This window comes from Triturus cristatus, chromosome 1_2 (genome assembly GCF_964204655.1).
Source record: "Triturus cristatus chromosome 1_2, aTriCri1.1, whole genome shotgun sequence".
Lineage (NCBI taxonomy): Eukaryota > Metazoa > Chordata > Amphibia > Caudata > Salamandridae > Triturus > Triturus cristatus.
In genome coordinates, this window is record NC_140580.1 from 63,623,964 (window position 1) to 63,646,401 (window position 22,438).

Sequence of the window (22,438 nt, forward strand, 5' to 3'; positions counted from 1 at the left end):
ACTCCTTGTTGTTCCCAGACTTGCCCCATTCTATCATAGCTAAGTTGGGGAAAAGGACTTGAATTCCAAAGGGGGGTATAATAGTTTATTTTAGGTATTCCTATTAAGCTATAGAACCGATTCCAGACCCTCCAGGCACTATCCATCAATTTATATCATGATTTTTTATAATATCTTTTATCCGTTCTCCGTAACAGGAATCCTATGGCTTCCCTGCCCAACATTAATTCATATATAGATGGCAATTCTGAGCTACCATATAAGTTGTCTGAATGATGTTTGGCCGGTTCAATTAGTGTTGCCATTTGACTAATTAGACACGAATAATGATAGAATCTGATGTTAGGCATAGCAAGTCCCCCCTTTTCCTGCGGCTGCGAGAGATATTTCATAGATCGTCTTATTTTGCCGTACTGCCAGATAAAGTTCATAAATGTTGCCTCTATTAATTTCATTAAACCTTCATCAATCATATAGGGAATAGATCGAAAGAGATAGAGTAATTTTGGGAGCATAGTCATCTTCAATACATTGACTCTACCTATTATTGTCAGATGTAAAGCGTCTATTCTATTTAAATCCACCGTCATATTTGCTAATAACGGATCAAAATTATCTTTAATAATTGCTTCCGGTACCGGGCTCACTCTAACCCCCAAGTATACTGCAGAATCAATTCGTCTTTCGTCGTTCATTATAATATTACTCGTACACACTATCTGTGTCTTACTATCATTTAACAAATATCCGGAGCCTCGTCCAAATTCATTAGCGATCTCTTTTATACTATTCATAGCCCGGCCTGGTTCAGGGGTTAATATTGCAAGATCATTAGCATAGGCCAATAGTTTGGTCTCAAATCCATTACTAACCATTGGTCTAATATTATCACATCCTATTAATCTTTGAATTAATGGGTCTATGTATAGAGCGAAAAGAATAGGTGAACAGGGGCATCCCTGACGTGTCCCCCTGGATATAAATATTCTTTCCGAACTTATGCCCATTAATTGAATTCTAGCCGTCGGTTCAGAGTACATGGCCTTAATAGAGCTTATTATTTTAGGCCCAAAACCTCTATATTCCAATATCCCCCAAAGATATTTCCATGTGACACGATCAAAGGCCTTTTCTGCATCGAGAAGGATCAAGGCCATCCGTCCACCCGTAGCAGCCTGCATATCAAAGAGTGAAATAACCCGCCTGATATGTTCTGTGGTCCCACGACCCGGAATAAACCCATGCTGCCACGGGGAGACAAGTCCGCCTATGATCCTTCCGAGCCTTTTGGCCACAACCTTTGCGTAGATCTTGGTGTCACTATTAATGAGGGATATAGGGCGATATGAAGCCGGGTTCTCTGGGGGCTTCCCATTTTTATGAAAGACTATTATGTTGGTTTCTTTCCATGAATCCGGGATTACCCCGGAGCTCATTATACCGTTAAATAAATCCAGTAGTATACTAACGATCTCATTCTGTATATATTTGTATACCTCTAGCGTGATGCTATCAGGCCCAGCAGCCTTCCCAGTACGTAAATCTTGTATTGCTTCTGTAACCTCCCCTTTTTCAAAATCTTTCTCCAGGACCTCTAAATCTTGACTACCTAGACGTGGGCCTAAATCTAAAAATTCATGACTGTCATCATCTGACAGGTTCACTTCCTTATATAGATGCTGATAGAAGCATTTAAACACATTTATTATATCTTCTGGTTCAGTATAAGACCTTTCCCCCTCTGCTATATTAGTTATTTTATTCTTTATATTTTCCTGTCTGATCCGTAGGGCTAACAGTTTTCCTGCCTGTTCTCCCGTCTCATAGAGTTTACCCCTCTGGGTCCGGTATTCATCAGCAGATTTTTGTGCTATCCCTTTAAGTATTTCTGCTCTAATACATATAATCTTCTGCTTAATCCCCGAGATCTCACCACCCTGGCTAATACATTTAATATGTTGCTCCTCAGCTTCAGCTAACTGACCCATTAATCTATTATTATTCTCACGCTCTTCTTTCTTCCCTTTAGCTGAAAAGCTTATTGTTTCCCCTCTAAGAGCTGCCTTAAATGCATCCCAAACAGTGTTTCGGGATGCACTATAGCGATTCATATTAAAATACTCCTGGGTCCACTCCCTAATATGCTCAACAAAACTGGGATTAGCTAGAAGCTTCCTCTCAAATGTCCATTTTGTTTGTTTCCTATTCGGGCTATCTACCAGAATCTCCATAATTAATGGGCTATGGTCCGACAAAATTTTTGGAAGCTTCTCAATTATAACATTCTTAATTTCAGAGCTAGAAATCAAAAAATAGTCTAATTTAGTATATTTATTAAATGGATGGGAAAAATATGTAAACCCAGGTTCATTTGGTTTCTTATTCCCCCAAACATCTATCAGCTCGTGTGAATCCCTTAGTGCTTTTAATGCGCGATATACCTTAGGTTTACGGCCTGTATATATATTATTTTTGCCAAAATCGACCGAGATATTGAAATCCCCACATACTATCAGGGGTCTTGTCCAGTTGACTAATTCTATCTCCAGCTGTTCAAATAATTCGGGATCGTCCTGATTCGAGCCATATATTGTGCAAACTGTATATCCCAAATCAAGTTCTACTAATGCCCATCTACCGAGGGCATCTGCTAATTGCCGTTTTGCCCCTCCTACAAATGATTTAGCCAAAATTGCAACCCCTCTAATGTTGGATGTCTGGGTGGAGCACGCCAACAAATCAAATCCTCTAATATTTAAAAGAGATCTTTTTGCCCAAGGAATATGGGTTTCCTGAAGACAAACTACGTCTAAATGATTTGACCTTACGAACTGTCCTAGCCGTTGCCTTTTCCTCCAATCATTCAGACCACCAATATTCATCGTGCCTACTCTAAGCCTCCCCATTTTCTTCTTCTAAGTAGTCACACCCAATTAATACAACCAACCTCAGTTTTATAAATCGAATCTGTTTCAAAGTTACCATACAGTACCAGGTATTTCTTTTTCTCCCCTCCAACAGAACCCCCCCACCCCACCCGAGCCCCCCCACCCAATCCCCCCCGAGCCCCCCCACCCAATCATCTCCCTCCCCAACACCCACCACTCCCTCCACCCTGTAGAAGCGCTCAGACCTTTGTCTGTGCATGTGATGTGTGTGTGAAGCACTAGCGGCTTGGGTCAATCCAAATTAAACAAAATATTTTTAAATCACCCCCATAAATCAAATACAACCTATAGCCCAAATACCGGAATATCTCTTCCTTTGGCTTTCAAAGCCATCCCAAAACCAGTATTACTGCGACTTTATAGGTCTTTTATAAGTCCAAAGCATCCAGGTATTCTCTGGCTTTTATTTCCGATGCAAAAAATCTTGTATGCCCGTCATGAATAATCTTGAGTTGTGCCGGATTTATTAGATAGACTTGAATATTTTTCTCTTGAAATGGCTTTATTAGTTGTCTCAAACGCCAGCGTCTCTCTACAGTTGAGTGACAGAAGTCCGGCCGTACAAAGAAGGAGACCTCTCCCACTGATCTCCTTGCCTCTGGCCTAGCCTTTTCCGATATTACCTGGCGCAAGAGAAAATTACCAAAGTAAACAAGGATTGCCCTTGGTTTGTCCCCCTCCGTAGATCGGACACGAGGTTTGAACGGAGTTCGGTGTGCTCTCTGGATCTCTAAAGCCCAACTCCACTCTGACAGCTCCGGGAAAGCTGATTTAAAAAGGTCAATTATATATGCCCTCGTATCCTGTCTCTCTTCCCCCTCTGGAATCCCCAGCACCCTGAGATTATTCCTCCTTTGCCTGTTCTCAAAATCTTCCAGCTTCCACTGAATATCCTTTATTTGAGCGCCTTGGGCCACCGTCTGAGCTAGTGCGCTGGTTGCTTCCGCTTCTGTTGATACTATTCTTTATTCAAGATTTGTCATTCTATCACCCATGTTAGTACATGCTTTGGAAAGTTTTCTGACAACCCCCTGCATCTTTCTCATTGCGGCCTGTGCCTTTCGGCTGTCTTGACGTGTCTCCTCTCTATGGGAGAGAATGGCCTGGTGTATTACCTCCAGAGTGGGGGAGATTGTATCGGTATCTGTCGGTGGTGTACCAGTACCCGATAATGGGGTAGCCGATGAATAGTCCCAGCTTAGATCTTTTTTCTCACACCTCTGATTTCCGGAAGGCTGCTTTAACTTTTTTTCCGTTACCGGGGGTTCTGGGTCACTATCCTCAAGCTCTGACTCTGGCGATGAGCTTAACCCATCGTCTGACCACTCTGCCCCTTCTGAAACAGAAAAAAAAGCATCGCTTGGCTCCTTATCAGTGTCAGTTCCATTCTTACTCCCTGCCCCCGGATCTTTTGCTAGAGACAAATTATGCAGCTCAGATGTCGAAGGGGAATGCCAGGACCCCTTTCCCCCGTCCTCTTCTCCTTTGGGTATGGGAGCTTCCTCCTGCATGATTTTGCTGCTCTCTTTAATCTCCTGATTCCTGACGATAGCCATAGCTTCTGTCAAGTCTTGGGGGAGGGAGGCTGGGGGGGGAGTCGAAATTACAGTTTCCAAGCAAACCTCAGCATCAGCATCACTATTGATACAGGGGCCCTCACCTTCGGGTTCACCACCTTGAATCTCTCCATCACCCCCCATAATCTTTGTGCTTGGGATCATTAAGGTACTCCTAAAGGTTCCAGAGACCCTTACTGGGCTCACCTCCTTACACCGCTTCTGTCTTGTAGCAGCTTTCTCCATTGTTGCTTTTGTTGCAATCGCTGTTGCCTTTACTGTGGCTGTCTCCGCCTCTGCCCGTGATTCCTTTCCCCGCATCAACAGATCTGCAACGGAGGGGCCGGCAGGACGATTCTTCCCTGAAGCTCCGCCCTTCCCTCTCCTCGGCGGGTCCGATGCAGTGAGCTGGCGCTTACCATTAATCGACCGTTTGGAGATATCAGAGATATCCAGGCACATCGATGGATCTCCCCGTGTCCCTCGAGCCGTTGCTGCCGTTGCCGTTGCCGCTGCCACTGCCTTTGATCCGGATGCACTCGCATTCTTCGGAGCGTTCTTTGGAGCCATTACACCGACTTCACGAAGCCGCTGAAGCAGGTACTTTAAGATGCGGCGTTCAGTTGATCGGGAGTTGAAACTGAACAGAGGCGCCAAAGCTCTCTTAGTGAGCGTCCGTATCGCAAACATAGGAGGGGGTCAAGTTTTGCAGTAACAATATACCAGATGGGGGCTTTGATTAGCGTTTAGACCCACGTAGCCCGCTAGTGTTTTCACCCGGTCACCTAAGCGACCGCCATCTTGCCTCCACCTCTTGTGTAAGATTCTAAAGCGACTCTTCAGAATCCCAAAGGTCCTCTCAATTACATTCCTGGCGCTTATGTGGGCCGCGTTGTATCGTTGCTCCTGTGGTGTTGCTGGATTGATGTAGGGCGTGAGTATGTATTCCCGCAGGGCGTATGCACTGTCACCTAAAAGATGGAAGTTAAGGCTTAGCAACGGTGATGTATATACATGTGTGGTGATCATGTTTGGAAGAGGTATGTATACGTACCAAGCAGAAGTCCCTCTCCAAATTCTCTGTTTTGTAGGCGCCTGTGGATGCCACTGTGCCGGAATATGTAGGAGTCGTGTGTGCTCCCCGGAAATTGGGCCACTAGGTCCGTTATGATGTGCTTGGCATCGCACACAACCTGCACGTTGATTGAGTGGTATGACTTCCGGTTACGGAATATGTACTCATTGGCAGAGGGTGGACAGATGGGGACATGCGTGCAGCCGATGCATTCAATGACATGGGGGAAATGGGCCACCTGGTAGAATGCCTGTTTGTTGCGGTCCAACTGCCGTGGGGTTGTGGGGAAGCTGATGTGCGTGTGGATCATTGTCAGCATGGCATCTATGAATTTGTGGAAGAAGCGTGAGAGTGCGCTTTGCGATACACCTCCGGCTACGGCGATGACCCCCTGGAAACTTCCTGAGGCCAGTAGGTGCAGGCTGCATAGGACCTGGACGTGCGCAGGTATTGCATTGGTCCGATGTGTCTGGTGCTGCAGTAGTGGCTGGAGGTCTGCAATTAGGCGCATGATCATGGCACGATTCAGTCAGTACTTGTCGTACACCTCATCCTCATTCTGTCCTAGCAATGTGATACGCACTCTGAAGACTCACTCCTGGACCCTTCTCCTGCGCTGTCCTGCTGCATTGATTCGCATCCTCCTTGCTAGCACGTAGAGGGCTGCCATTTTGTGCAAGCCAACAGGGTCTCCAGGGCCACTTTTAAGGGCTTACTGATTGGTGCCATCTGTGGCAAAAAAAAAAAAAATTCTCTCCTTTTTTTATTTTTTTGTAACTTTACCTCCAGGTTCTGATTCCCCTTAATCTGCTCTTGCAAAATAGCGATTTTTGGGTTTTTCGCTATTTGCGATTTTTGATGCATTGAGTAGCGATTCGTTATTAGCCATTGGCACTTGCCGGTAGCTAATGGTTGTTTCGGTGATAGCGAGTTCGGTATTTTGCGAATTTTCGTTTTGCGGGTTGGTTATTAGCGATTTTTTATTTTTCCGGTAAATTATTTAGCGATTCTTTATTTTTTCCAGATTCGTGTTGATGCATTGGGATTCGGTTTTTGACACTCGCTAACGGCTGATTTTACCGATTCGCTATTTTACCGAATGGATTTTTGCTTGATGCATGTGCCAGTTAATTGCTTTTCTGAACTGCAGTCCAAGGTGTGAAAGGTATGCTGCCCAAGAAAACACACCCTTCTCTGCTTACTGCATGTGTTCAAAGATTGAAAAAGAAACAAGGCACATGGATGTGGATGGTTTGGCACCGGGGGCACCAGAGAGTGCACAAAGAGCACGGGAGCCCTCAAGGAGGTCCCGGCTTGTGCCCTGGGGAAACGCGTGCACGCTCATTGTTTGCTTACTTATCTCAGTCTAATCTTGTATTTATAGTAGGATACGGTTTGAGGGCGCGGGAAAAGTACTATATATCATGTATAGCTGCCAAGGTTTGAGATTGCTATGTGTGATATTTGCATCATTTAAGTGTAATTGTGAGTGGCATTTCAGCACCTATGAGCAAAATCAAGCAATGAAGACGAGGGAAACAAAAAACAAATTATCACAAATTACACCCATTCGTGCAATGTGACTGCGCCAGGAAAATCACATTCTAACATAGCATAGGAGTCAGTGGAACAGTACGAGATCTTGACTTACACCATCGCTGCCACGTTTTCAGATCGGTTATGTATGACATTTCCATTGTTTCAATGCACTTCTGAGTGGCATTCAACTGCAAATGAGTGAAACTGAGAGTGACATTGAAAAAGCTAAATTAAGAAGAAACTTCAAACTATTGAGCAGTGAGAAGACTGTCGGGGGTCAGCATAGAAAAATAAAGTTGAAAAAGAAGAATGTGGAAAGAGTGGCTAGTGGAAGAAAGCAGAAAAGGTTAACAAGGATGTGTGTGACATACATTCACAGCAGAGGTAACAATTTTTATATGAATGCCCCTAAGCTAAACTATTGTACGCCACCAAGCTTTCATTGGACACTCAAGAAAGTTGCAAAAAAACATGTAAAGCTAATTGAACGACTAAAAATAGAAAAAAAGAAACCCCTAGCTGTTGCTGGTGTGAAGACTTTTAAATGTCGTGCAAAGAACAACATTGGGGTTGAGACGACTGCAGTTACCACAGAAGGACGGTGTATCGTGCTTTGAGGAAAATAGGTATCGTTACTGAAAAACACAAATTGACATGCACTTCATTGTCCATCTGAACTGTGAGAAATTTCAGATTGATGAAGTGCATGTTAATTTTTGCTTTCAGTAACAATAATAACCATTTCCTTCAAGGCGCAATGATAGCTTTTTCATTGGATTAAATAACTTGCATACTATGCTAATGACTCAAACTCTGTAACATCGGAAACACGGCGGAGCCAATTGAGTCTATGACTGCAGGATGCCTTATTTAAAAAAACTTTAGCAGTTTGTTGGTTTTAATAAAAAAATTACACTGACCTGAATAAGAACAACGAACTGAGTACAAAATCTGTTGCTCATAGTAATCTAAAATAGGGAAAAAAAACACCACTAACAGCACAGTACGTTTCAAAGGGAAAGCATGCAAGCTTGAACACAAACATGCAGATACAAGATTTCCATCGGACACAAAATACTACTCAACAGAAATATTAAAATGCCCTGTTATGCACAAACTGATCTAATAATGGTACTTTCCCGTTTACAGCCAAGTTTACGTGTTGCAACTAAAAAGACTGCTGACATTGCCTGTGTGAAGAAGACATTTGCAAAGTTTGTTCGCTTCCTCCATTTCCGTAACTGAAATAACTACAGATGGGGCTGACTACACTCTCAACCAATCAATGGAGTACACTGAAAGACAAAACAGAAATAGCAGCCATTGGGGCATCGGTTTACATCTCAACCAGATTTAGAGTCCGTTGCACTGCAGTCTTATTTTTGTAAATTGGTTAAAATACCTCTGCTGTCATTCTGAGGGTACGATCCGCTCTTTTTTTCGAAGTGTTGTGGTAGCGGTCTAGAGAACTGTTAATTTGGTTTTATCACAATATCGTGCTTGCCAGATGTAATGAACAATTTAGTTATACAAGAATAAAAGAAACATAAGAGCGCCGTAAATAACAAGCATTAGCCGCGGGGCCAAAGCGAAAGTGATCGCGGGGGAAGCACGCGAGTGGTGCACGCGCAGCAGTAATCACGCCATATGGCGCCTCTGCTCAAGCACGTGCCCGCGCACATGCACTGCAAGCTGTGGCCGACGGTAGCATTTTTTGAAGCCCTTACTTAAAGTCTGGCGCTGGGTCAGGCGAGACCTAAAAAGGAGTGCTCTCAAGGGCCATTCTTTCCTGATGGCATTCCTGTCAGCAGTCGTCCTCATGACTGCCTTCTACCCTTTTCTATTAACTTGACTTAGAATCATATCTTCTGTAACAGATATCTTTTCACAGTGAATCACCTTAAGCAGATAATTAACCTGAGAATCTATGGCTGTACTGAGCGCTTCAAGTGTGATAAGGCTCGTTTGCTGTTTTTCAGTCTGTTTTGTTGGAGCCCCATAGGCTTCTGTGAGAAAAGCATAAAGTACTCCGTGTGTCTAGTGTAACCTTCAGAATAGAGGCTCTACAATTATACTTGCAAAATGAATCATTTATAATGCTCTTGCCTTTGTGGACCCTTGGGTTGGTGGCTAGATGACTTCAAACTAAATTTTCACACCAGAAAGATCTGTCAACATTTTATCCTGAAACTTTAAAGACCCTGCATACTGACACACAAGTGTCAGATCTGTTGATGTTGCTGTTGGATTTATTGTTTTTATCAGTGCAGTCAATGCTGTCAGCTAACAAGACACCCAGGTCACTTCATTTTACACAGTTAAGCCAGCAGCATTACAACGTGCCATTGTATGTTCAACAACAATAAATGTGTCTGTGGATGTATCTAATGGCTAACTGGCAAAGTGAAGTCTCTTAATAGCCACTGCATCAGAATGCATCAGATGGTGGAGTCAAATTCGCTGATCAGGGACAATGTACTCCAAATTTTGATGTTGCTTTGAATGCTTTGTATGACTTTCTCACAATTAAAAAAAAGTATAGTTCTACTTTATTTCTGCTAAATGTACAAGTAAAGATAGGAGTTAAAATGTACACTGGTTGATCAAAGGTAAAGAAGGGGCTGGCCGGGCAGTAAGATTTTTTTGTTAGTTCTAGGTTTGTAAACAGTTCTCAAGTATGTTTACTGATTGGGTTGTGGCTGTGATGCGGAGAAAGATGCCTGCTTGATTTGGCAGCTCCGTCCCAGAGGCAACTTTAAGATGATCATAAGCAACCCAATTTTAAGTTAGCCGATATCATAACATATCACCTACAATCGGAAGATGCCCTAAAGTCAATGGATATATTTTAAAGCTGAACTGACCACCAATTTAGCATCGAGATGTTTGGAAAACAAGCCACCCCCCCTAAAATGGCAGCTCTAACTTAGCATTTGGCAGCCAGAACAACCAGAGCATCCACATGAGGGTGACAAATGGCACACTTGCTTTGGGTAAACGTTGCACTCCACACTCAATTCATAAAAAAGTACTGCAGGCACCTGATTTAGCGCAAATTTATTCCCCCCGAAAACTGGAAAGTTTATTCAACTCAAGCACAACCTTTACCAAGATGGCAGCGGTCCTTGGCAGCCACTTCAATGCACGATCATAAAGTGTGACAGTGGCTTCATTCCCTAGTTATATTGAGGCACACAATGCTTCTTATCTTCATAACCCTTTTGTAAATGTTTAAGATGCAAATGTGTAGCTGTGGCCCGATAGCTCCCCCCATGCTGGGAAGTGCGGGTGCAATTGAATACTCCTGGAGACGGGTAGGGCTGCTGCTTGGGGGTGCTGCCTGCGGCGGTCACCCTGCCCTCCGCCTCCCTGCCCGTTGTAGCCTGCAGAGTGATGACAGGTGCCTGGCTGGACTGGTGAGGCTCGATGTAGCATTGGGGCACTCAGGCCTGGTGGTTTGGAGCCATGGGAGACTGCCTACTTGAGGACTGAAGTGAACCATGGCTTGGTCCAGAGGTATCCTGAGAACTGTTGGGGGACAGGCGGGTATCTGTTGTGGCCCCGGTTCATTGCCCACCCCCCCAACAGAAGCAGACTAACATCAGAAGCGTGGTCATCTCAGGACATCCTTATACCACTGCTCCACCTGCCTGCTTCTGGGTGCCACACTACCCACCCGGGTGTGACACAGCTGGAGGATCTCCTGGAGAGGTGGGCCTCCCACCACGGTGAAGGTCGCAGTTGGCTGACAGGGTGGCTGTGGGGTCTGCCCCGGAGGGCTGACGGGCACTGCTCCCTCCCCCCCGGCGGAGCACTAGTTGGGTTCTGTGCTGGGGCTCCCTGAACTGCTGGATTCAAAGGGGCTTGCGAGTCCAACCTGTCACACTACTGCGGTCATGGGCAAAGCCAAAGCCACAAGAGCAGCCGGGCCAAACACCATATGTAATGTTATGCTATGTTATAAGATTTGTAAGGCCTGTCCCGGAAATGGGACGTTCCAGTGCTGGCAGCAGTGAGAAGTGGTTGAGGGAGGAAACAGTCAGCAAAAGAGCCAAGTCTTCACCGACCTTCTGAAGGCCAGGTGATTGGAGATGCTTCTGATGAACAAAAGCACGGGGTCCCAGAGGGCCAACGCTTGCACCTTGAAAGAACGCCCTCCGGCTCTGATTCTACGAAACCCGGGGGGACCCGCGCCAGATAGAGATCAGCCGAGCGTAGAGCACGCTTTGGGATGTAAGGAAGGCATAGATCACTCAAGATCTCTGGGTTCGTGCCAGAGAGAATCTTGTATGGTGAAGCAGAATGCCTCAAATTGGATTCTCTGCTCTTTAGGCAGCCAGTAAAGTTGGCGCAGGAGGCCGGAGACCGAGTAGTGCCTGGGGGTGGCCAACATCGTACAGGCTGGGTGCGTGGTAGCCTTTTGGTCACAGACTTATTAGAGCCCAGGAGCAGCGCATTTTAATAGTCCAGCCTGGCTAGGACAATGGCTTGAACAATCAGCTGACGTGGGTGAGGATCAAAGAATCCAAGTATTTGTTTTAGGCCCCAGAGCAAGCCAAAACAGGTACCTGTTACAGGTTTGGCATGATCTTCAAAGGTGATGGCGCTGTCCACCCAAACACCTAGATTTTTTACAACAGTTTTCAGCAGCGAGGCTGCGCCGAGCTCAGGGGGCCACCATTTGCTGCCCCAGAGATGGGGGTCTCTGCTTAAGAGAAGGATCTCAGATTTAGTAGAGTTCAGTTGAAGGCAATAGTCTGCCATGAAGACAGAAATGGCGGTCAGGTCCTCCAGAAATTTTGCGGCATCTTGACTGGGGCCATTGGTAAAGGAAAGCACCAGCTGCGTGTCGTCCGCATATGACACCAAGGAAATGTTTCGAGCTCTGGCCAACAGAGCCAGCTTCCTTATGTAGACATTGAACAAGGTAGGACTCAATGCTGAGCCCTGGGGGAGGCTGCAGCGTAGGGAATGTGTGAGGGAGTGGAAAGGGGGGGCAATGACTTGAAAGGTCCTGTTACTGATGTGAACCAGGCGAGGGCTTTGTCAGTGATACTGATTTCCCGCAGCTGATAAAGCAGGAAGTTGTGGAAGACCATATCAAAAGCAGCACTGAGATCGAGTAGAATCATTGCCGTGGTTCTGCCCACATCCAGGGAGGCTCTAAGTTGCTCAGTGACCGACAAAAAATACAAGGACTATGATGGGGTCTGAAGTCATTTTGGGAAAGGTCTAGTATGGAATGAAATTCCAGGTACTGAGTCAGGATGGTGTTCATATGAGATTCTGTGATTTTGGCTAATAATGCAATATACCACGCCGAGACATTCTCCCCAGCGTATAACCAGACAAATGGGGGCTAGCGAGGCAGATGAGAGGGGGTAATCATTCCGGGCGGAGCTCCTGGCCGCTACACAGGGGCTTGGAAGGCCCTAGAAGACCGCATCGAGACAGTCTCGATAGACATCATTCTACTCCAGGCAGATTTGCGGATGGTGGCAGACCAGGACACGCGGCGGAGGAAGATCTAGTGGATCTGCGGGGTGAAGTGACATCCCATAAGAAGCAAGTGGCCCAGATGACGATGGCCATGAGGGCACTAGAGCAACGAGCTGAAGACACTGAGGGGCGTGCCAGACGCATCAGCATCCATGTGCTGGGAATCCCTAAAAGGGTGAAACAGGGATCGGCCAAGCAATTTCAAGAAAACTGGATTCGCAAACAGCTGCGCCCCAAGGGGCTTTCTAATCTGTTCGCAATTGAGAATGCCCACAGGGTGCTGGCATTTCCATGACACAGGGGGTTAGGTTTCTTAGTTGGAATGTCAGGGGATTGGGCACATGCGCAAAGCGACACAGGGTGCTCTACTCCCTGTAAATACATAATGTCGCGTTTGCCTGCTTGCAGGAAACACATCTGGACGACACCGGGGCTGCAAGAGTAGCGAAAAAGTGGCGGGCCAGGTATTCCACTCCTCCTATTCTACATATGCCTGGGGCACCCTGATTCTGGGTGGCCCCGGGAACTCCATTCACTCTTTATTATACCGAAGCAGACGTGGGGGGCCGCTATGTGCTCCTGCGTGGCCAACTAGATGGCCGTGACATCGCTATTTTAAGCACTTATGCTCCGAATACAGGCGAACCCGCCTTTTACCAAGCAGTACAGTATCTCATAGCCGCAGAGAGTGTTCCGCTCATAGGGCTGGGTGACTTTAACTGAGTTCTTGATCCCGCTCTGGACAGATATCCCCCCTGAACAGGAACTAAGCCTCGTATGACAAAACAATTGCAGTCAACAATGAGGGAATTTGGACTGCAGGACGTCTGGCGGGTACGTCACCTGACTCGGAGGCTCTTTACATGTTTCTTACCTACACACAACATGCATAGCAAGCTTGACAGGGTCTTAGTGACTGAGATGCCCGCCTTTCTGGGCGCTGAGGTGACCCACTTGGCTAGGTTTTTATTGGATCACGCCCCTGTGTGCTGTGAAGTGAATCCTGGTCCCTAAGTGCGATACCAGAGAGCCTTAGAAGTGATGTAGAGGAACTGCTCTAGAAAGTCTGAAAAGTTGGGGCTTAGAAAATGTTTAGACTTCCAAGGCCTACAGAGTTTCAGCAGGACCTTTGTTCAGAGGGTCCGATTTTGAGTGGACTTTGCTTCAGGCTTGTTCTGATGTTCGGCAGGCGGAGTTATGAAAAGTACCCACCGACTCATGGATTTAGCTGGCCGCAACATTTAAGTTTCTAGTTCTTGTCACTTTTCCCACCAAAACCAACGGCTTCAGCGGGACCTCACCCAATGACTGTCCAGCCTTGAGAGGACTAATTTGGATACAGCCTGCAACCTTGTGCCGCTGGAGAATTTCGACTTACATTTCAGAGACTAATTCAGAAGATAAAATCTTTGAGCGGGACAACCTGCTTGGTGTATCTGGGTGGGCCTGATATCATATCTAGGTTTAAGACAACCGCGAACAGTGACTTCTAATAGGTGCTTTACTTTTTGTGGCCCTTTTTACTGTAGAACTTTAAAAATTAATATCTCTGCTCTTTGCTCATTACATTTTTCTCTATTTTTGGAAATTGGTGGTGGGATTTTTATTGTATTATTTTTTGCCTGTCTGGTCTGTGCCACCCAGGGACTGAATCCTGGTTTAAATGACTAGAACTACAAGTTTTTGGCCTTATTGCTTGTGGTGCACTCACATGCACCCCCGTTTATACCCCTTGTTCTTACTGTAGTGTATGCATTATTAGGTGTGGCTTAGAAATAGCTTGATATGTTTTGCTGGTCTCTTGTAGTTAAAAACATTATAATAAAATTCATACATGTAAACATAGATGGGGTGTGGATTAGCCTTTATCATCCATTGGTCTATTCACCTGACGTTCACATTTTCCTTACACCTACCATAGTATAGAGAATTGGGCAGTTGGTCAGCCATTGGCTCGATTACACTGTGCGTGAAAGGGTTTTGCTTGTCCATATGGGCACATCTCTCTAAAAGGAAGAGAATTTCAGTACCAGGGTTAGTGGGCCAATACTTTACTTTGCCAATGTTTTTTCTGTCCATTCTTTATCTGATTTAGGCCTTGCCTGCTGACAGCGTCAATAGTTTATTGCCATTGGTATTTAGACAGAGTGGACTGTGGGCCTGTGCCTTGCTTATGGTTATGAATAGAGTTCCTGTCTGCCTCAATTATCTGCACCTGATTAATTGGTTTTCCTTCCTGTTGTCGTGTTTGTCCTGCCCAGGGTCATTTCCTTCTCAAAGTGTTTCGATTGGTTGTGTTGTATCCTTCCACAATAATATATATTGATTATTTTCTGTGTTTAACTTTTGTGTCCCTCTTTCCTTTCCCTCTAGTTTCCCCTCTTTCTTAAAATGCTTTTTATTTTAATACAAACAAAGCCCAGTCCTTGTGATGAGTACTTCTAACCACAGATTCCTCCCCTAAGAATACTCCCCAGGAGCCAGACTAGATATGGAAAACGTTTCTCCACAGTAATGCTCTTGCTCACTGCTAAGGTGGTGCTGTGCTCCTACACACTGACTCCACACTGCACGGAAAGTGAGGTAGCAGAGCTGCCTATAAGCTTCACCCAAGTCAGTTTCTTTGTTTCAGCGCCTCTTGATACAAATAGGGAGCTCCACTCCCAGCTTTGTTAATTTTACTGACAACTTTTTAACTATTTCACCAGTATGCTAGGGAACGATGTACCCACACAAAATTACATGATTAAGCCATGCTGAATCGGCCGAAAGCAGATGTCAGTCACAGTCCCACAAGTGGCGTCTTTGATGTCTGAGCAGAGGTTGTGACTCAAATTTGCTGGATAATTGCACCCGAAGGTGATCGGAGACCGGGAAGTAAAGCTGTATGTTACCAAACACAAAAAGAAACACACGGCTTCCACGTAGGTCTCGCTACTGATCAAAGTCATGCACCCGGTCCCAAAGCCAGTCTCAAGGCCTCACTACTTCGCCCTTGAAGTCCTCCAGTAAGTACCAGTCCAAGCAGACAAAAAAAGGGAAACAGGACTAGACCCATCACGCCACTCTCTGACACAGAGAGAAAGCGCAAGGGTGTAATGATGTTAGTCATACCCCTTGAGGTCTCTGCCCTTGGAACCTATTCTTCGGCTGGTCCCCGACTTGCCCCATGCTTCCTTAGCTATTGTCGAATTAGTAGCAGATAGGTACCTCCAAGGAGGCCATGCTTCAAATATCCAGTGTGTTCTGGCTCCCTCTGATGCAGTTTCCTGCCCTCCGGAACAACCACAGGGGCCCACTATCGACTTACCATCGGTCGGTTCTTCCCTGGTGCCATCTTTCCCCATGGGAACCCTTACCAGGCTTTTACCAAATCCACTACAGACTTCTACTCTAGCCCCAAGATCCATGTTGATCCCTGCTATACCGGCGCCGGTGTCAAACCCACCGGTGCTGGAAAAAGACCTGATCTTGACTCTGTCAGGCCCAGAGCTGACTTCGGCTCAAGCCTGACTGATGTCATGCTACGAAATTACAAGAGCGCAACGGGTCATCATGTATCCTTTCTCTAACCCAGTGCCACTGCCATGTCATACCTATTAGCAAATGCTCTATTATCTTTTTGGTTCTGACTGTAATCCTATGCCAGACAAGGGGCAGCACCCCAAGGTGTTGATGATGATGATGATGGTAATGGGGATGGTTTGCTCCCTCCTCTTTATACTGTTGATGCCTTATACATTGATTTACAGAATGGCAGTGGCCTGACACCTCGCTTGAGTGAGAGCTTGACTCACCACTGGGCTACTAACGGAGGAGAGTCCTATGTTTGCGGAGTGATCCGGAGGACAATTGAGGCACTAGAACTACAGCTACCCACTGTTGAGGCCAAAGCAAATGTCATTTCAAAGGTCTTAAGTCTGGGTCAGCGGGGAGGAGCCTAGCGCGCAACCAAGATGGCCGCGTAGGTGCGAGGCTCCCGAGGACCGCCGCGACCTCCTGAATTAATCCTGGCGATATCCTGTCCTTGTTGAGGGGACTGTGTTGGGGAACCCGAGCAGAGGCGCCACCCGTTTTTCGGGCTCGAATCGGACCCCGGACACCGGTGGGAGCACCGATCGAAGGTTGCGGCCTTCTCCTCGCCGGCCCCCCGGATTGGAGTAGTGGGGCGATCCGGGGACATATTGAACAACAGCGGCGGGCAGGGCTGGGTGACTCGCGTACCCCGCACTTTCACTTTCGCTTTTGCGCCCTCCTTGCACTCAAGCGAGGCTGGGTTGCGGAGCCGGGTGGGGTGGTGTGGTCTTGTCCAGGAGCCCGGCCGACCCGCCGGCGGTGGGTTGACCTGCGGTTCGGTGGTCGCCCCCGCCCCCCCCCGGAGCCCGTGAATTGGTATAGCGGCCCGTTTGAGGAGATTGGCACGGCGGTGGGAGAGCAAGCATGTCCACCAAACAAGATGGCGACCGGGCGAAGGTGAAGACAACCCGCCGTGGCACGGCGCACCAAGCTAACAGTATGGACCGCTACACGCTCCAGAAGGGTTCTCCGGAGACATTGCGCGCATCCCCGGTGGGCCCGACGGAGGCATCTGCTCATCCGGTGGATTTGACCCTCCGGGACGTCATGGGCGCCATTGCAGAGATGAAGGCCTCGGTGGACCAGCGTTTTGACACCCTAGCGCAAAAAATAGACTCGGTCCTGGTGGATGTGAGCCTTGTGAGGGCAGACTTGTCCAAAACGAACGACCGGGTCGATTCCCTGGCCCACACCACAACGAGCCTCACGACGGACGTGGTGGCCCTTCAGAAGGAGGTGCGCCGGCTTGGCCAGGCGAGCGCCCTGATGGACCGGCGACTGGAGGATTCCGAGGGTCGGGCCCGGAGGAATAATGTCCGTATTGTGGGGGTGCCGGAGGGACGAGAGGCGGAGGCGGCAGATCTTTTTGTGGAAGAATTGATCCTGACCCATCTCCAGCCCCGGGGGCTGAGTAAGCTTTTTGCGGTGGAGCGTGCTCATCGGGTCCCTGGGGGCAGACCTAAGACCGGTGCCCCGCCGCGGCCTCTCATTGCCCGGATTTTTAATTTTTGGGACAGAGATGCTATCCTCCAGACCTCCAGGCAACAGGGACCGGTCAAGCTTGACAACATGGATGTGCATTTCTACCCAGACTTTACTCCGGCGGTTCAGAAGCAGAGACAGAGTTTTCTTGGTGTTAAACGTCGCCTACGGGACCTGAACCTCAAGTACTCAATGCTTTTTCCAGCTAAGCTGAGGGTGGAGGTGGATGGTCGCACGCACTTCTTCGACCGGCCCGAGGCGGCTGGGGACTGGTTGGACACACTGCCTGGAGATCGGGGCCGGGGGGGCGGGGGGGGCGCGGCTGGCGAGGAGGGCCCGCCGGATCAGAATTGAGGGGTGACTGAATAGGCCTTGCTCTGGACGATGTTCCTTCACCATTTATTGATTGCATATGTTCCCCTCCTACGGAGGTCATGCGGGGTCTGTTGGGGGCTTCCCTCCTCCTCTGGGGGACTAGTTAGTTTTAGCTATGGGGCGACAGGCACACTGCACTTTGGGGGGGCTGTCTGGGCTCATGCAGGGGTGCAGGGAGGGGGGAGTTCTGTGGGGATGGGGGGGTGGGGGGGGTGTGTTGTTTGTTTGCACCGCAAGGCAAACCCGCTATTGTGTTGTTGTTCTTAAGATGCTCGGTGGGGGACGACCGATTGTTTCGACGTATGATGGGGGGTAGGGATTTGACTGTGTTGTCATGGAATGTTAACGGCCTGGGGGATAGGATTAAGCGTGGTGTGGTCCTGCAATACTTAAAACGTATTTCACCAGATGTTGTCTTCCTGCAGGAGACGCACCTTATAGGTAACTCCTTTCATGCAATGAATCGGCGGGGATATCATTTGGCGGCCCATTCTGGCTTCACTTCGGGCTCGCGGGGGGTGGGCATTATGATCAAGAACTCGCTCCCGTTGGAGATTGATGAGGTGCGCCATGATGAGAGGGGACGCTACACTGTTCTGGTGGGAAGAATGGAGGGTAGAGTGTTTATTTTTATATCAGTGTACGTCCCGCCTGGGTTACAAGCCACCACATTTGCGGATCTGGGGCACCTCCTTCTGGACCTTCCGAGTGGCCTGCTGGTGGTTGGAGGGGACTTTAATGCGGTAGCTTCTGGGTCTATGGATCGCCATCCCCCTAGGGACCTCCCCCGGGCACAGGCGTGGCTGCCCGGCCTTTTAGACACGCTGGGCCTGGTGGATTGCTGGCGATTAAAACATCCCGCACAGCGGCAGTACACCTTCCACTCGGGCGCCCATGGTAGCCTCTCGCGGCTTGATTACATCCTTGTCCCGGCGGCCCATGCAGGGAGGGTGGGGGAGGTGCGCCATCTGGCGCGGGGTATCTCAGACCACTCCCCATTGCTGTTACATTTCGATGTCTTCCCGAGGGGGGATGGCAGGGTGGCTCCAATCAATGCATGGTATTTGCGCGACCCCACCATTCGTGCCGATTTGATCAAATCCTTACTGCGATATTTCGACGAGAATGTGGGGTCGGTCCCTTCGGCCATCTCCCTGTGGGAGGCTTTCAAGGTAGTTCTAAGAGGGGAGGCCCTCTCCTTTATCTCCCATGCCCGGCGGCGCGAGCGGGAGGAGGTGACCCGGGTAGAGGCCGAGATTGCAGAACTGGAGGGTGACCTGGGGAGCGGGGTAACAGGCGCCAAGCTGCATGTTCTACACCTAAAGCAGGCGGCCTATCGGGCCCTCGTCACGGAGGCGGCCAGGGGCCTCAGTAGAGAGCAGCAGGGGCGATTGTATGATGTGGGTGATAAGGCTGGCAAATTGATTGCGTGGTTGGATAAGAGGGAGAGAGCGAGCCGCGTGGTTCCTTTGATTGAGAGTGTGGATGGTGCGTGTGTCACCGAGCCGGAAGCCATTGTCGCCTGCTTTGCGGACCATTTCCGCGAAGTCTACTCCCCGGTTTCCCCCTGCTCGGAGGAAGATTCCCATGCCCTGCTTCGAGACATCGCACTGCCCTCCCTTACGGTGGAGGACAGGGATTCGCTGGACGCTCCTCCCACCTCGGACGAAATCGCCTTGGCTATTCGCTCGGTTGCATCCGGCAAGGCCATGGGCCCCAATGGTATTCCCATTGAGCTATACAAGCTACGCCCGGATGTGTTGGCGCCCCACCTGCGCGCGATGTTCCTGGCGGCCCACTCGCAGGGTTCCCTCCCGCCGGACCAGCGTCTGGCCACAATTGTGGTGATCCACAAGGAGGGGAGGCCCCGTGAACGGGTCACATCCTATAGGCCGATCTCGCTCCTGAACGCGGAGCCCAAAATCCTCGCCAAGGTGTTGGCCAACCGGTTGGTTGGCGTGGTGGGCGATTTGGTCCACCAGGACCAATCTGGCTTTATACCACACCGCAACACGGCGCTCAATCTGCGGCGCTTGCACGGGGTGCTCGCGCGTGTCCCATTTGTGCGGGAGCCGGCCATCTTGGCGTCCTTGGACGCCACCATGGCGTTTGACACGCTGGAGTGGCCATACATCTGGGCGATGCTGGCGAAATTTGGATTTGGACCGGGCTTTATCAGCTGGGTCAAATTGTTGTACTCGGGCCCATTGGCGCAGGTGGTGGTGAATGGGCGAGTCTCGGTCCCATTCGCGCTGGGGCGGGGCACGCAACAGGGTTGCCCCTTGTCACCTCTCCTGTTTGCACTGGCCCTGGAGCCCCTGGCGGAGTGGCTGCGGTGGCACCCTTCCATCCGTGGTCTCCGCTGGACCCCCGAGTATGAGGACCGTGTGTCCCTCTATGCTGATGATATCCTCCTGTATCTCGCCTCCCCGCGTAAATCACTGATCGTCCTGGTTGATGTTTTGCGCTCATTCGGTCGCAACTCAGGACTTGTCATCAACTGGGCGAAATCCTGTGTATACGTGCTTTCCGGGGAGGCTCCGGTCCTGCCACGGGACTGTCCGATCCAGATTGCCTCCCAGGGGTTTCGGTACCTGGGTATATATATCACTCTTGACCCGGAGGCCCGCTATGAGCGGAATTTGTTGCCCCCCCTCCAGCGCTTGAAGGAGGACGTGGTGCGCTGGCGGCGTCTGCCGCTTTCGCCGCTCGGCCGAGCGGCCTTGTTTAAAATGATGTCCTTGCCGCGCTTCCTCTACGCCCTCCAGAATACTATGGACTTGGTTCCAGCACGCTATTTCCGTGAGGTGGAGGGCCTCCAGCGGCGCCTGTTCTGGGACGGGAGGCCGCGCATTGCTCTAGCTAAATTGACGCTCCCGTGGTACGATGGGGGGGTCGCCCTCCCGGACATTACACGGTATTACTGGGCCTCCCAACTGGCTGCAATTAATCATGGCCTTTACGGGCCCGCCTTGAACCCGGCGTTTGAGATGGACAAGATGCTCCTCCCCGGTGGCGACTACAATCGAGCGCTCTACTCTGCCGCGCCTGACTCCCGTCTGACGGGACCGACGCGTGTCATGGTGCGTGTCTGGCACGCGGCTAATGCAGCCATGGGGTGGAAGGACCGTTTGACCCGAGCGTCACCGCTGTACGCGTCTGAGAGGTTGGGCTCCCTGTGGACGTCGAAGGGCTTCGAGAAGTGGGACACGATCGGAATCAGCACGGTGGGAGATCTCTGGACGAGGGGGGGATTCAAGACTTTTGCGGCGCTGCAGACGGAGTTTCAGCTGCAGGGCAGTGAGTACTTTCGGTACCTACAAGTCCGCCATGCGCTGGGCTCCGTCTTCCCGGATGTCGCGTCCATTCCGGAGTCTTCCCCCCTGGAGGACAGAGTGCTGGATGGCCATGTCCCAGACAGCACGATCTCCCTCGTATATAAAAAACTGATCAACGACAGATCGTGCCTGCTGACTAGTCTCCGCGAGGCCTGGGTCGCCGATGGGCTAGAGCTGGACGACGAGGATTGGATTTCCGCGGTGGCCTCTCCAAAAGAGGTGGCCATCCCGGCTCGCCTTCGTTTCGTCCAGCTTAAGATCCTTCACCGGGTTTACGTGACGGGGCCAAGGCTTTTACGTATGGGCTTTGCTGGTGACGGAATGTGTAAGCGTGGCTGTGGTGCGTTGGCAACTTTCATGCATATACTGTGGGAGTGCCCAAAGGTGGAGCGATTCTGGCGTGGTGTGCATGAGGTCCTGCGTGTGGTTACGCGTGTCGCGCTGTTGCCCGAAGCGAGAAGATGCCTGCTGAATGTGTGGGAACCAAATGACTATTCGGTCCCGCAGACGCGGTGGGTGACTCTGGGATACATGATAGCTAAGCGTGATATTGCTCAATTGTGGGGATCCCAGAGGCCCCCTGCGGTGTTGGCTTGGAAAGAACATATGGATTGGTGTATGTTTCGTGAAAAGGTGGTGTATGTGGCGAGGGGTAAGCCTGGGGCGTGGGTGAAAATCTGGGGCCCCTGGAACGCTTACCGCGGGGGTATTTGTGAGCCGCCACTGCTACCGGCTGCCTCGCCTGCTCCGTCTCCCTAGATGGCCCCCCTCCCTCGGCCGTGGGCACGCGGTCCCCCAGTCCCTGATATACTCCCATTCCCCTCGTCAGAGTTCTGCTGCTGGTTTGGATCCCCCACTTATGGAGCACATGCTGTCACTTGGATCGCGGGTTGCCTTGCGGGTGTGGTTTTTCGTGTTGTTTTGTTTTGAGAAAAGGGAACCGTACTGTGGGCATGGAGCTATGTGGCCTGCAACATTGCTATCTCCTGTTTCGCTACTCTGCACTGCCAAGAGACTCTTACTGTATGTATGCAATATGCTTTTGTCACT

General features: G+C 49.4%; 1 protein-coding gene across 3 annotated transcripts in view; it reads left to right on the top strand.

Moving 5' to 3' along the window:
- The window catches only part of LOC146866795 (zinc finger protein 181-like), a 182,615-nt gene that overhangs the window by 139,334 nt on the left and 20,843 nt on the right, over positions 1–22,438 (top strand). The gene's annotated exons all lie outside the window — the stretch shown is intronic.